Source organism: Rousettus aegyptiacus, unplaced genomic scaffold, assembly GCF_014176215.1.
Source record: "Rousettus aegyptiacus isolate mRouAeg1 unplaced genomic scaffold, mRouAeg1.p scaffold_m13_p_14, whole genome shotgun sequence".
Classification (NCBI taxonomy): Eukaryota; Metazoa; Chordata; class Mammalia; order Chiroptera; family Pteropodidae; genus Rousettus; species Rousettus aegyptiacus.
This window is the reverse complement of record NW_023416289.1, coordinates 11,945,457-11,960,581: the sequence shown is the minus strand read 5'-3', so window position 1 is coordinate 11,960,581 and position 15,125 is coordinate 11,945,457.

Sequence of the window (15,125 nt, the reverse complement as noted above, 5' to 3'; positions counted from 1 at the left end):
AGGACAGAATGCTTTTTTGTTTTTCCAGTTTACACAGGGTCAGGAGGAGGAAATAGGCAGGCGCATGATGGCTGAAAACCAGAGCAAAGAACAGGAGGGGAATTTGGCTTAATTTCATATAGGCTCAAGTCCCCCTGTCTGCTCTCTCCGTCCCTCCCTTCCCTCTGCATCTCACAAACAAAGGCAGCATCTTTCTTAGATAATGCCGCGTGTGTCAGAAGCGAACGTTCTGGGAATGTACATGGTGACCTGCTCTGTGTAACAAACGTCAACCCCAAACCGTACAGAAGTCGCTACATCTGTTTTGGCTTTGTTCGCAGCACAGAGGGGAGGGCGGTGCACTCCATGGTCAAGGGCCAAACTACATGTCATATTTCATTACCTTCATTAGCTACTACAGAAGGCTGCATTCAAAGAAAAGGTTGGCATTAACTCTTGAGCCGCCAGCCTTTTCTAACAACCATTTTCACCTTCGCCCAGTGCTTGTGGATCTCCATTCGTTCATGCTTTGGGCTCTGATTTAACTAAACTGTAAATCAGCCCCGAGGTCCATGATTTCACCTTCTTAACTTAAAGGGGGCAAGCTACTGTTTTATCCTCGGTAGCTACTTACAGGACGGCTGAACATCTGGAACCCATTAGGATGAATGCTGGTGTAAACCCAATGGGGAAAGCATATTTAGAATTAATAAAATGTTCCCTTCTTATTTTGTCCACAGTTGTCTTTTTCTTTTCCCTCTCACATTATTTCTGTGATTTAGTATTGCTCGCTCCTTTCTTGGTTGCTAGAGTAAGATAAGATTATGCTCGTTTCTGCCTAGCAATTTTTTGGGGAAATTTCTTGGTATGCTTTCTTATGATGACGTTGGACTCATATGATCACCACCCCTGGAAATAAGAGCCCGCTTTCCCATATTCGTGTTGCATTTCTTAAAGTGTACTTTACAATTACTGGAATAAAGCAGGTGAATGTATAAAGTAGAACTTTATACTGTATGGCTATAAAAATGGTCAGTTTTCATGCTGCATATTGAATGCATCATGATCCTATTTAAAATCATCTGTGGCCAGCACATGCTGTTATTTAATATTATGAAGAATGGCCAATTGGCCAGCATAGGTCAGAACACACCTGGACTGTGGAATTAGGAGTCTGGAATTTTCATTCTTTGTCCTGGCTCTGCTATTGATTTATTGCCTGGTATTAGACAAAGCTCTTGCCCTTAATTCTCCCATCTGTAGACTATGGATCATTATAACATTATAAGGATTGTATGAGCTCGAATGACTTCATTTGAAGATACTTTGAAAAGCCCTGAGAAGACAATACTTCAGACTACTACGCCATTCAGAATATGATAACATCCATTTGTTTTCATTAATACGCATTTGAAAGATCTACACCAGTTGTTTGCAAGGATAGTCCCCAGACCAGCAGTGTCAGCATCACCTTGGAACTTGTTAGAAATGCTAATTCTTGGCCCTCAGACCGACTGAATCAGAAACTCTGGTGGAGAGGTAATTCAGAGCATGCCAAAGTTAGAGAATACATTTGGCTTCAAGTACAAGTCATAAACCCACAAAGCTCTGTCAGCCTGAACATATGTTGGAGTGGAAGCCCAGGTCAGCAAGGACTGAAATATGTTATCTCAAAGCCATTCTAGACCTGTAAGTAGCATGAACCCTTTCCAGTTCTCACTGTGGACACTGGCAGTACAAAATTCTTTTTTTGGTTTCGAAATGAGTTTTATAATTTCTGCTGAGCATTATTGGCACACTCAACTCAATAGCCCACTTTATTTTATAAGCTAGTGTCTGTCTTATGACATCTTGGATATAGTTTAACCTGCCAGGAAAATAAACTTATAACAGGGATTGCAAACCACCGGCATAAAGCCATCAAGCTTAGATTTGGGATTCAAGTGTATACAGAGGCGGAACGATGGCATAAAAGAGAACATCTAGGACTTCTCTGGAATTTGGGAACTAATATGAAGGTGGTTACTTTGCAGACTGTACCCTTTGGAGAGAGGAGGAATGGCAGAAAATAGTGTTCAAGGTATAAAATGCTGAGCTCTCTATGGCTGGTGTGCACATGTCCGTCCTTCACATTTTATAGATATAAAATAAAAGACAACCACAAAACAGACACGTGGATATGTGATCTAGTTTTGTAAATTTGCAGCAATGTGTAAGTTGTAAATGCAAAGTATATACTGTAAATTGTCTTTTAGTCTATACCTTTATCTAGTGCTATTTTGTATCCAAAAAAAGACTGTTTTCACAAAGGAACGAAAAATATATTCATTCTCTTCTCCTTTTAGTGTTTCAGGTTTCCATAAGATGAAGAACACAGTCTGAATTTGAGAGAAGGGCCAGTAATTACGACAGTTTTTCCCCCATTTTTAACCTCAGACTAGCTAACTCAATGCTCCCTCCTTTAAATTTGCCCCTAAGTTTAGTCCTACAATGAGACCTTTTGCATGGCAAGTTTCAGCCTGGAGCAAATTTTTATGGCTGAATTATAAACCCTTGAAAATAGGGGTTTATAATGGAAATGCTGACACAACCTTAACTCTAGCAGCGAGAGTGCAATGCGATAATAAATGAGGCAGAACAGCAAAGTGCTGCTTTTAATTTATCATTTAGTAGGAGAAAAAGGCCTTGTTTACTTCTTCTTTTTCATCTTCTTCTCTACTTCCAAGACTTGCAACCATTATTTTGAAATGTATTTTATAATAAAACCTCAGTGGTTATGTTGCCTAGGGCTTGAGTGTCCATTTTAGAAAGGGAGAAGGAGAAAAAGAGAGAGATTTTTGAGGCCTAAGAAGCATATTCTGTTGACTGATTATGTTCTGACTGCACAGTTGCTGCCTTGCAGTGTATTTGTTATGGAATAGATCGGCTGCCCTGCTATGATCTGAAAGCACCCTAAACAGATGATCCTATTTGGACAAGTCTATAATAGTACCAGTAAAAATAATAATATTTAAAATGTCTTATAGCACTTTTTATTTCAGACATTAATGTATTTTGAGTACTGAGATTATAGCCTTTGGAATTAACTATGTCACGCAGTTTTTAGCATCTTTCCCCATTTCCTGAGATCCCATTTTGTAGATGGAGAAACTGAGGCCATTCACTGCTGGTATGATTTCAATAAATTCATTTCAATCCTTACTAGGTCTCCATATGCTAAGCACTAGGCTGGGACATGAGAAACCATGCCTCCTGCTTTCCAGGAATGTACAGCCTAATGGACAAAGCAAACATATAACAAACAAAAAATAATGGTATAAAATATTGTAACAGTGGAAGCCTGTTGTAAAGTCACTTTATGACATGGGCATTCACCTACCCCTGTCCTATCCCTAACTCCACCATTTCTATTTCTCTGGAGGGGCCCAAGGATACAAAATGTCATGTATACCCTGGTGCTGGGTATTTTGCATGCCCTACCACTCTCTCTGTGCCCAGGAAATGAAGTTGTAACACCTCCCTCTTTTGTCCTGGAGCTTCTCCTTTGGTTGGTTCAAGAGGAGGGCTCAGTAGAAGAATGGGGGGGCAGAAGAGTGAGGTTGTGGTACAGTCAACCCCCCTTTATCCATCGGGGATACATTTCACGACCCTCAGTGGATGCCTGAAACTGATGATAGTACCAAACCCTACATATACTATGTTTTTTTCCTATATCTACACGCCTTTGATAAAGTTTAATTTGTAAACTAGGCACAGTAAAGATTAACGACAACACGTAATAAAATAGGAACACATTATGGCTTCTTTTTGGTATATTTGAATTGCCAGCACCACTATTCTTGCACTTCGGGACCATTATTAGATAAAATAAGGGTGACTTGAACACAAATACTGTGATACCAAGAGAGTCTATCTGAGAACTGAGACGGCTGCTTAGTGACTACAGGGCAGGTAGCGAATGCAGTGTGGATATTCTGAACAAAGGAATAACTCACATTCCGGGGAGAATGGAGTGGACAACTCGAGATTTCAATTCGCCACTCAGAATGGCATGCAATTTAAAACTTATGAGTTGTTTATTTCTGGAACTTTCCATTTAATATTTGTGGACTGCTGTTTACTGTGAGTAATTGAATTCAAGGAAAGCAAAACAGTGGATAAGGGGGGACTACTGTATTTATTCTTCTGACTTCCTGCCTTCCTAGCTAAAAATTGGTTGTATTTCTTTGTTTTAGACCAGCGGTCCTGTCTGCAGCCCTCTCCCCCAGCTACCAGTCTTGCCAGGTTCTGGCAACCCTGCCCCCCCTTGTCACTTCAGGCCCAGGATGGTAATGGTGTCTGTGCTGTTGCCCCAGGGTTCTTCACTATCCCTTCTGGGTTTTCCTAAACCCAGCTCACGCCTCTAAATCCAACTCACACCTCTGTAAATATGCTTTTACAAAAGATCTACATTAGTACAGTAATGCCTTCTTTCTTTCTTTTTTTTTTTTGTAAAAGCAAAAATCCTCTTTGCATTTGTTTCAGTTAGCAAAAACAAGTATTAACATAGGTCTATCGTAAGAGCAAAGTGATGTAAAGCGAACTTTTGGAAAGCAGAGGATACTCTTCGCTGTAGGCTATTTCATCTACGAAATTTTTTGTAGGAAAGCTCTATTGTTGAATAGCAAGGAAACCCGTAGTCCCTTAAGTTGTTCTTTGTAACCCTGTTGGAGTGTGTGTGAATTGCTTCTTGCTGGGCTGAGACAAAAAAATATACCGAGCATACGTGTGAGCACACATGTACACACACAAACATATATATACACACACACACTTTAAGAAAACAGTGATGATATTTAGGCAGAAGATTTATAGAGTTATCCAATGTTGGAATTTGTGGTAAGTACATTATGAAGTCACTTCTTATGATTCCTAGGCCAGATAATGCATCTGTCATGCAAGACAGCAAACCCCAGAAATTACATCAGATTTACAACATAATAAACTTTCATTAAGATTAACCTAAATGAAACTTATGTCCCTTCATTCCCTGAACTAAACAAGTGCTGTTTGAATACCTAATGAACCCAGATCTCATCTAAATTGGTAATGCTGGCATGAAGATGTTAGAAAGGATAAATTCAGGAGACACAGAACGTGCCACTCCATAGAAGATCCTAGGTAGCTGAACAGTACTTTTATTATCACCATCAGTTTTCTTCATTCACCCAGAATGGGTCACATGAAGCCTCTTGCTCAGGCTCATCCATGCTTGCACCCAACATACAGATTCCTGAGTACATTTTAATCATAGCGTGTCTTCTGCTTTATTGAAAGGTTTATGCTATTTGGTTGCTTTCTCTTCTGATATTGCACTAGATAAATCAGTTATGATCATTTCTTAGCATGCTAGAGAGCAAATACTCAATGATAGAATAGAAGAGGTTCACCAGAAGACGTCTCTTTAAGAAGATATAGTTCAGGAACATGGCAGCTTGAACACATGAGTTTATCTCTGCTCTTTCTCAAAGCCTTACTAAAATGACAGTGAGCCATCCATAGCCAACTCTCCTGACAGCTGCAGGGGTGAGTACCTTAGATGGAGGGAGCTGGGCTACTCACCACAGCCTCCATTTTAGTGCCTCTCTCTTTGGAAACTAGTGTTTTCATGTTGCCCCAGCATCTAAATTTGGGAAAGAAAGTAGTTCTATACATTCATGTAGTCTAATGTTTTTAACCCCTGCATTTCACAATAGGTTAAGTTACGCTGTATTAACAAATTAGCTCTCAATTTATAAGGGCTTAAGGTAACAAAGGTTTATTTCTAATTTGCAGTGCATGTTTAGCATATTTAATTTGGCTCAGTGGTGTATGAGGATTCTTCTACACAATAATTCAGTCATCTAAGCTCTGAGTTGTATCATCTTGCAGCAGACTACCTGGAACCTGGAACACAGAGCCTCCTTTATTGCTGAGAGGGAGGGAAACCAGAGGGTCCTTTGCCACCTTTTCATGCTTCTACCCAACAGTCGAACATGTCACTTCTGCTAAGAGATCAAACCCTAGACCTAGCCATTTAGCCCTAACTGCAAGAAAGCCACGAAAAAAAGGAAGAGCCACCGATATTCAGGGAACAGTTGATGCTATTGCTACACGTCACTCGGAAATATTCACTTTCTCAGATAATGAAAATCTGCCATGGAAGAAGAGAACTAGGTTTTAATGTTTTTTGTTTTTGTTTTTGTTTTGTTTTGTTTTGTTTTGTTTTGTTTCTAATCATATCCTAAATTAGAGTTCTTAAGTTGCTAGTAATGCATGGGTTTTAGGGAATAATTGACTCCTTCATAATGCAGGTATAATTTTACTCATGTTACACATGTTCTTTGGGTAGAAAATTCCTTGGATAAAGAGGCTCAGACTTTCCCTCTTCATAAATGTCAGGACTCAGATTTGTCATCTGGAGACAGGGGTGGCATGTGAGATTGCCTTTCCACTAAGCCAGCTGCCAGCTGAGCACCTGAAGCATGATTCCTGACCAAAAGGGTCTTTCTCTAGTGACCAGGACCCTATACTGCCCAATGGGAACTCTGTCTGGGTTCCAGTCTAAGTTTTTCTCAACTTCATGGGAAGATTTCTTCATTCATTAAATAGAGGATCCAGTTAGAGACATTTCCTTCCATCTCTGAGTTTCTGTGGCTCTGCTTTAATCTATACCCAATTCTATACCTGATCTACACTACTGGTTCTTAAAATCTGATTGCAAGACCAGCAGCAGCAACATTACTTGGGAACTAGTTAGAAACGCATATTGCTCAATCCGAATCTCTCAATCAGAATCTCAGTGGTTGGGACCTTCAGAAACAGGCAAAATTCTGATGGATGCTAAAGTTTGCAAAACATGGATCTCACCACCAAATGGCTTAGTAATTCCAGATTTATTCAGTGGTCCTCTCCTGCTCAGATAACAAGGCAGTGAGTGCTAAAAAAACAAAAAAAAAAAAACAAAAAAAACCCAAAAAACCCAAAAACTAGTTTTAACATCTCTGCCTCCTCCAAAGCCCCAAATTACATTAATCTCTTCATCTTCCCAAGCAAATTATCCCTTTCTGTTCATCATAATCACTGCTAAAGCTTTTTAATATGGAAGAAGTGAAAGCTGTTACTTTTACATATAAGTCTTCTTCATTATTGTTATTGAGTAACTGATATTACCTTTCATGTGTACCCAGGGACTTCCTTGTAAAGAGCAAATAGGCATCTAAGAAAGCAGCTTTTGAGTACTAATAACACTTAGCAGTTATGCTGCACTTTCATAAGAGGCAATCTACATATGTAACCATTTTTTAAAATATGAAGTTATTCACAATTGAAAGAAATTAGCAGCTAAAGATGAGTCAACATCAGAATTTGACCGAAATGAGCTTTGCTGGATCATAGGAGATCTGGTGGCTAAAATCACCCCAGTCGTGAGTTGGAGATTTAGGTTAGATGAAAAGAGAGGAGAAAATCTTCAGAAGTCTTGGGCAAGTGTTTCATCAGAGGTGATCTGTGCCGCTGTGCAATAAGAGTGTAGCTCCAATTTCGCTGTCACTGTTGACTTGTGCTCCTGTGCCTTACGTGTTCATTTCTGGAGCTATTTGGTTTAAAGTCCTCAAAGACTAGGGTCTCATCTCTCTTTGTAGGACCTAGATGTTTCACCTTCCACACTGCAGATATGACATCGTAGACAAGAGAATGAGTGAATGAACATTGTGTAAAATTTAGGACCCAGTAAAGCCAACCTCATTCTTTGAGTTTTCTTAGTCACACTCCAGAATGAAACACTACAGCCTTCTGCTGCTACTGCTGCTGCTCCTTCTCCTCTTTCATTGTTGTCTTCTTTTCCGATAAATTATACACATCAGTAGCTTAAAAATTAGCTCTGGACAGTCATTATAATTGAATTGTGTATCATTCCAATATGGAATTATTGGGTTCACTGATTTTACTCTGGTGGTCTTTGAATGTGAATGTGATTTCAGTCAATAAGAAAAAAATGACCCCCAGAATTCCGAAGATAAACTTTCGCAAACGTTGGGAGACTTATGAATGCTGCCGTCATATGCCGGTTTCTGTCTTCAAAATATGAGACACAGGTTACTGTATCCTTCTCTATGTAGCCATTTCCTGGGGAGTCCAGCTGGACCCCACCTTGTGGCAGAGCCCAGGACACTCAGGGCTTACTTCAGAGAAGATGAGTCCCAGGATAGCCAGAGAAAACACTTAGTTCTAGTGTACCTCCTCAGAGTTTGCTAATAGCTTTGTTCATTTTCCACTCACCTGTGAATTTTCAATTTAGAAACTTCATTATTAATATTCCACAAAAGGAGAATAATTCCTCCTTCCTGAGATTTCCTCACTATGTATATTACATTTTAATTAATTGATACGAGAATGCCCCCTCTTCATTAATCAATATTCTGTACCTCATTCAAATATCTAGAACATTTCCTTGCCATGAAAGTGATCTTGACTTTCCTTGAACTCAGGTATAAATTGTTGATTATTATTTTTGTATTGGTGTGGTTTCTTAGTGTTATTTTGAACCGTAGATTAAATCCCATATTGTCATTTTATTCTTTTATTTTAATTAGATGAAACTGTAAGCTCTCGGAGGGCAAGAACAAAGTCTTTTAGGTCTTTATAAATAGTTTGGCATTTAGTACAGTGCAAAAGCACACACATGGGAAATGACTGTAGCTTTGAATAAATAATAAGTAAATACATAAATGGTTGTTCTCATATATTAAGCTTTTCCCTGATTTTGAAAATAGAGCCCAGTTTAAAAGAAGAGAATATACATTACTGCTACTATTTATGGGATTATTGTTATTTTAAATGTGCATTTGAAGAATACTTAATATTTTGCAAAGTGTTTTCACCATTTGTTTAACACAACAACTTTTATAGACATGGGAAGGTAATTAACAGAGAAACAAGTCTAATAGCGTGATTATCTTGCCTGTCATATAGTGATTAAATGAATAAATGGGTAAATGGATAAATGGTGTCAGAATAGATTCAGAACTGAAACTAATGCTTTTCTTTTTTCTTTTCGCACTCCCTTAAACAATAAGTGTAGTGGTTAGTGCAGTATCTCTTAGACCAGAGTAGTTGCATAGGAACGAATGTTGGCTGTACCTATTTCTGTTCCCCATCATGGGTTACTTCTACTGTTTGCTCTATTTCTTGGGAGCGAGCTCCTGAAGAAGTCACTTTTGCATCCAGCAATTTTGGCTTTGCCATTTTGTACCGTTTAGTTTTTCTTAGTCTCTTCCAGGATGTTTTTGGGTCCCTTTAGCTAAAGAAAAAAAATCCTATCTCTGTCACTTATACTGGTGGGAACCCTGAGGCAGTAACCTCTCTGAGCCTCAGTTTCCTTATCAGCAAAGTGAAAGTAATGCAAGTGAAATGGCATCCAGACATGGCAGGTGTGAGAATGAGATGAGGTAATGTTACATGCTTAGCACTGAAGTACTGGCACATGGCGAGTGCTCACCAGATATTCATTGTCGTTATTGTTGATAGAATTGGAGAGATGCACTGAGGAAAAAAGATTTGGGGACCATGTCATCAGCAGAGTAGAAATTAGCGAATATTTCCTTAATTACATTAAATTAAATTTAACTCAGCTTTCTAAAGGAGTCTTCCTGATTCAGGAAGTGGTGAGGAACAGGGATCTTTGCCATATACATAGAGAAAGAAAAAGTGGGTCAGGGCTACAGCAATTAAGACTGATGTGTTAGATGAGATGTGTTGCCTCTTCCAAAGCCTGGCTGTGTTAGGTTATGAAACAGGGGAGTGCAGGACTTCCTTTACATCCACAGGAAGAGATAAAGCGTAATCCTACCTCTAGGTGCTGCCTTTCCTTCCAGGAGTAGGGGGTTAGCTCACTGCAGTTGCGCAAGGTACAGGGATGTAAATCTGATAATGTCATGCTTTAAAAAAATAAAGAAAGCAAGCGGTGCTGATTGCTTATATGGACAGCTGGCACACCTTAAGAAGTGAAAACGGTTCAGGCGGGAATGTAATAAGGCCCAGGAAAGTGGCAGCATGAAAGGGATGACCTTTATTTGCAATCATGGCTGAGATTTACAGTTTATTACTGATAGCTTTTATAAAGAGCCATTCAGTTCAGAGGTGAGAGGTTTGTCATCTGGAAATGCAATTAACTTTACCTTATCCCAATCCCCCTGGTCTTAGTGTGAGAGCAGCACTTCAGCACTTCAGCAATATCATGATTTCCCCTCTAATTTCATTTCTGTCTATTGCATCCCCAGGTCCCTGGCATTAATACGGTTGCATATTTTTACTATTATTATTTTTTATTATTGCTACTCCCTGTCATTGGTAGCCAGAAGGCACTTGTGTATTTTTTTTTTTTAGATTTAAATTATTTGATTTCTGAATGAGGAAACCTCAAAGCATAAAGCCTTTTAAAACCACAGCAGTTAGAGTAGCACGCAGAACCAAGACGTGATGTCTTAGGTGCCCGGACTTAATTACGGCAACAGAAGGGGTGCATCAGAGTGGAGTTGTCGTACATAAAGATGGGACCCTTAGAGTTTAAGCCCTTACAGTCCTGCACACTTCAGTGATAGACACACCGTGCCTAGAAAAATGCCTGCTCAGACACACGAGGATGTAGAGAAAGCACGACACGATTGGAAACATGAAAAACTGAAAGCGATTTTGGCACCCCTGCTGTGTGTGTATGAGAAGTCCCGAAAGGTCTATTTTTGTTTCACAGGTTCAGTTTTATGACCCTCTCTTGTCTGTTAAGTCAGGGCTGCAGGAATTTAAGAGCCAGACACAAAAGCAAGAATTTAGTACTTTTTGCCAGTTGGTTTAGGTTATTTGAAATATAGCCTAGTATATTTTTCCACACTAGGCTGCTGCCAGATAGAACAGAGGAGGCAAGTGGTTCCAAGACCTGCATCCTCAGAGTTTTCAACCTCTGAAAACCTGAGCAAGAGGAGTGGGATTCTGCTGGGTGCCCCATCACTTAATGCCACATTATCTGAGGCTCTGACAAACTCCCCCAGCCTCCAGATAGCCCTCCACCTGTCCTATAAAACCTCAAATGGAGGGACCTTTTACAAATTCCTAAGGCTCTATCTGAAAACTATTTCCTTTGGGGTAAAGTAGAGCAGAATAATTACTGCCCCTGTATTTTTCATCCCGATTTTATTGTGGCTATTATTTTCATCAGTGTTAGAGGTTAATATCCCTATTTTTCCCCTCCACTGCCTAAATATAACAGGGGTTCAGCACACAGCCAAACCAAGTAGTGAAGGAAATAGCATTGCCTCCAAAAAGGTTCGGATTAGTCCTTCTGAAATGAGGGTTTGGGGCCCTAGGGTAAGAATTACCCTGCTGCAGCTGATAGCAGATAGATTTAAACCCATAGTGTTTCTTTTCTCAGCTGAGAGGGGTCGGGTTAAAAGATTCAGGAGGTGAATAGAGCATGAAACGACACACTTATATAACTATATTGGTGCTACAATGGAACAGCATTACTAAGAATAAAAGCATCCAAGAATCATTTTTAATAGGAAGAAGGAAAAGCAGATGCCTCAGTAGAGCATCCTTAAAGAACTCTTTTCAGGCAAAGCAGGGTTGAAGGTGCTTAACTTAAGGGACCGTGCTAAACTTGAAAAGGATATATTCAACTGCCCTTTCCCATAGAAGTGCCTTCAAAAGAAACTTGGAAATCTCGTATTTTAAATCTTGTTTGTCCCAGGCTGTGTCTATACTCCAAGAATAGAGATGGGCGGAGGGGTGGGGTGGGAGGGGGAGGAGGCAATCATGGAAGCACACAGCCAAAAGCTGTGCACACAGGGAGCTTTTTTACAGAAGGCTATTGGAGAATTCCAGTTAGACACTATCTGGGCTTAGATCAGGGTACTGGCAGTGGAGGTGGAGAGAAGTAAATGGATGTGAAATAAATTTTGGAGACAGAACCTACAAGACATATGTCTGGGTTGAATATGGTTAGGAGCAATTAATATAAAGTTCAGGTATTGACAGAAGTCAAGAAAACTACATCATGGAGCAAATATATCCATTCACATATACTGCTTACCTAGAGTTCCAAATGCTACACAATCAAAAAGCCATTCTAAAAAAAGCATCATTGTCTAGGTCTCATAAAATAAGGTTACTATCTATGTCTGAGCGACATTGCCCAGGTGCTCCTTATGCAACCCATACCTCCAGCTGTGGAACTCAATAGGGTATGTCCATTCTCTTTGCAGATGGCACCTACTTTACAGGGCACGTGTAGACTAACATCCTTTAAACTTAGAATCAGCATCAACATTGGATATAGTGATTTAAAGAATATTTGGCATAGGGGGGAGCCAGGTATTCACACTTCAAAGGGCATCTGGGTCTTTGTTAGAACACCTCTGGGCCACCAAACTCAGGAATTGTGGCGGGTCATGTGTGTGACTATAGTAAAGCCGGCATAGGTCATGAAGGATACTATGGGGTCCAGGAAAGGGATGACCTCGAATTTCACTAAATACTTAATGCATTTATGCCAGCGCCATGGGAGGCCATGGGCATTCTGTAGTGAATAAAATAGTGTCCACCCTTACTTATTACAAAATTAAATTCGGAGAGTTTTTGTCACATGAGGTCAAGTATAAAGAATTGAAGTGAGAATGATTAAAGGTTAGCATCTTTCAACTTTTTCTAAAGAGTCATATCATGGAATATTGGAGTCCCCTTGAAATTAGCTCTAAACTGTCTACATTCTCAGGTGTTTTCATCCACTACCATAGCTTTACATACAATCCGTGGGCAGATAATGCTCAAGTGTATATGTTAAGACCCTTCTTTTCTCTGAGTTCTTGATATGGATAGCCAAGTGCTTATTCAGCATTTCTGCTTAAATGCCTAAGAAGGAATTTAGACTAAACATGAACAAATTGAACTGATTTTCTCCCTGAGACTTAGTGTTTAACTATCTTGGTAAATTTTACCACCATCTCTTTAGTTCCACCAGTTGCAAATATAGAATTCTCTCAGTCTCTACATCGAAGTCACCAGCAGTTCTGCAGGTGCTGCTTTCAAAATGCCCTCCCATCTACTGCTTTCCACCTGCATGCAGTTTATACAGCCCATGACCCCGGTGTAAGCACAGTCCTATTTTGCTTCCTACTTGATTGATCTCCCTTCTTCTATCCTTGTCTTATTGCCCTTGTCAGTTTCCTACTCAGAAGCCAGAGAAAGTATAAATCAAAAAGTTTTTACAGTGTAAATCAGAGCCCAGCTCTTCTCCACTCAAAACCCCCTCCTGTGAAGCCCAGCCTCACTAAGGTCCCTGAGACCCTACAAGATCTGGCCCTCACCTATCTCTTTGACATCTTCTTTCACTGGAAGTGGCTTTCGTGTGAAGTGAGTGAAGTTTAAGCTTCATGGCCTCTCATTTACATAGCCCTTTTCTAAGATTTGGGAGAGTCCCTAAGCAATTTTGTAATTTTGTTTTCTCTGTCTTAAAACGAGTCCCCAAACTGCATACGTTTCAGGCCCCATGGTCCCTAGGTTCACCCCTTCTATCACTCTGCCTCTTTTTCACTTCTCTCCAGCCACATGAACCTTTTTTACCTTTTTTCAAACATGGCAAGCTCATCTCTACCTCATGGCTTTTGCACATACTCTTCCTTTAAGCTGTAATGTAGCTCTTCCCTCACTCTATTCAAGTTTCTGATCAAATGTCTTCTTCTGAGAGAGACTTACCCTGATGGCCCTCTCTCTCTGCATGCTTATCCTTTTCCCTGCTTTGGAGTTTCCCACTGACACAGTCTATGTATACTTGAGTGTTGTTTCGTCTACTAGAACGGAAGCTACGTAGGGACAGGGGCTTTCATGCCTCATTCACTGTTTATTCGCAGATCGTGGAGCAGGACCTGGCTCATAGTTGGCGCTTGGTGAGTATTTATCGGATGAGTGAAAGTGGGGACCAGGTGTTCTCCATCTTTATTGACATAGAACAAGTTTGATGAGAGCTTAAAATATAGCACAAAGGAAAGAAAAAATTACTGGCTCGTGGTGAGGTCTGCCCAACATAAAGAAGAAGCAGTGGAACCCAATTATCTGGAGAAGCACTGTCTTCTAGAACTTTCTGTGATGATGGAAATGTTTTATATTTGTGCTGTCCAATATGGTAGCCTCCAGCCACTATGCAGTGAGCGCTTGAGCTGTAACTAGTGAAAACCAGGGACTGAATTTTAAATGTTATTTGATTATAGTTAATTTTATTTCAATTAATTTAATTAATGTAATTAACTTTAAATAGCCACATATAGTTAATGGTTACCACATTGATCAGCATAGATCAAGGGCCTAGGCTTTTTTTTTTAATCTAGAATAGTGTGTTATAGCCAGATGCTAGAGCTGAAACCAAAACTAAGTGCTTCTGATTTTAGAGAGAAAAAAAAAATGCACTCAGATCTCTGCAGGTAGTGTCGGCGTGTAAAATGAAGCAGGTTTCTCAAGATGCCTTGAGAGCCTCCAAAATCAAGAACTATCTAAGAACAGTGATATTTAGCAATAATTTTTTTTGTTGGGTTAGCCAGACTAAATAGCTTAGAAACATACACACCATATAAGGTCAGAATGAAAAGACCGCGTGACCGACACCAATTAGAAATAGCAGCTGCTGTCGAAAGATGAGATGCAGTTGTGATAAATACAGTTTCATACTCAGACAGGGATGCAAATAACCAAGATTGAGATGAGAACAAGACCCACTAACTGTAGAGCTTGTGGGTCTGAAAAATACCTAAAGTAAACGGTTGATGACTAAATAGGGGTTTGCATGGCAATGCCAATTCCATTTTCAAATAAAGTGTGTATGGCAAGGGGGTCGAGGTGGGGAATTGTATTGGTCTATCTTGCCTGAAAAGATTCTAACCACATCTGGAAAGTTAGCTGTGGTTCATAGCCCCACAGTTTAAGAAGGAAATAAAATGTAGAGGAAATAAAAGAAATGCCACAAAAATGATACGAATGTTGGAAGAACAAACTTGAGTGATCTGACTGAAGTAATTTATATGCTCCCCAAAGAAAGGCTTCTATGAGGGAAATGACTGCAGTCTATAAATACATTCAAGGTAACC